The following is a 1,677-nucleotide window of genomic DNA, read 5'->3' as shown; positions in this document are numbered from 1 at the left end:
GAAGATCCCCATACAAAGTCTCATGAAAACCCCTGATACAAGAAATTGATTCATAAAATTGTTAATGCCTCTGAAACCACAGATGGAATATCTGACTAAAAAATCTCCAGGGAGTCGGACATCAATTCACCAAAACCCAATTCAGCTCATATTCGGTCTTCTAAAGGAAATATTCAGTTTCCATTCTTTTCTAACAATAATATTAAAGTACGTACGGGGCGGACTAACCGGAAAACACACATCGACAGACACAAGACAAAGCCTCCGGAACTCAGCAGACGTGGTCTCAAAACAAGAACAGAAATAGAGTTTACAACATTGGATTAAAACACCAGGAACAGGGCCTCAAACTTCTCACGTAACCCCACAAGAAGACAACCTCCTGGAGCGAAGAAGACAACGCGCATTACAGGATATTTAGCTTGCGATGAACCTATGTTCATTTCTTTAGATTCATCAAATTTTAGCGATTGAGAATGAATAGCTAGAGGTTTTCACTTGTAGAGACATGGTTAGGGATTGCTTATTACTGAACACACTAATGAGTCACTGCCTGTCAAAACCCTTTATTTTTTGCCTTCTGCTCGGAATAGCGCAAAATTTGAGATTTGAGATAAACAGGTTATGGAAATTCATACTTCAGAAAGTTCTATCAGCATCATTCGCAGAGACGAGACTCAAGGCAGCACATGAGTACAAACTTGCTATTAAACCGCCGGATTACACCCAAAACAGTCAGAGGAACCCACAGTGAAATCTCCAAAGTATGAGATTGTCGACTCAATTGATGGGGTCAACTACAGAACAAAAGAAGACTACCCATACTGGTAATGCAACTCTAATAGTAATAGTAATATTACCTAGGTGTAGTCAAAATTTGGGACCTCCAAAAATTTATGGTAAGAGTCTCATTAAAGACCTTATAGATCAGAAAACAGAATCTTCCGGGTCCGCAAAAAAAACCATTTTACTAGAGCACAATTTCGCATCTGTAACAGAAACGATTGCAGAACGTTAAAATAGCCATTGATGAGTTTGACAACAGTGCTGACTTGGACAGCGAACTTTTTAACACGAAGCTAGAAAAGTTGTTACAAGAAAAAACCAACTGAAAAAGCTCAAATTTTTTTCTTCTAAATCCAAAATGTACCAAATTCATAAAAACAAACTTTTAATTCACCAGTGCCATCCCTTGGCATTAGTTTTGATTCTTTACATCTCAAACCTACATTTGAAACTATTTTCATTCAAGAATCATTTTGTAAATCCATCGGATTAAACCCAAACTTAAAGCTTTCATTTATAATCCGTTTAACTGCTTCTAATTTTGAATTATACTTTTGAAACCCTTTATCATACTTTAGTGTAAAACTCTTAGTGGATTTTATTCAGTTAGTTATCATAATTTCAAATATTTTCCTCAAAAAAGAAGAAAAAGAGCAGTTATTGTTCAGAAATTCATTCTTTGAAATTCATTCATTTCTTACTTTTTATCCTTATAATTGTACATGAGTAGAATTAGCTGCAACAAAGTAACATTTTAAAAAAATCAACTACACTGTGATTTTACGCATGATACAGTTCTTTATTTGGGCGCGTTCAAACTTTACAAGTTTAAGACACATCGTATGAACACTCTTAACAGCTCAACAATCAACTGCAGTGTGATTAGACGCA

This window comes from Symsagittifera roscoffensis, chromosome 8 (assembly GCF_963678635.1).
Source record: "Symsagittifera roscoffensis chromosome 8, txSymRosc1.1, whole genome shotgun sequence".
NCBI lineage: Eukaryota > Metazoa > Xenacoelomorpha > Acoela > Convolutidae > Symsagittifera > Symsagittifera roscoffensis.
This window is presented reverse-complemented; position numbering follows the sequence as displayed.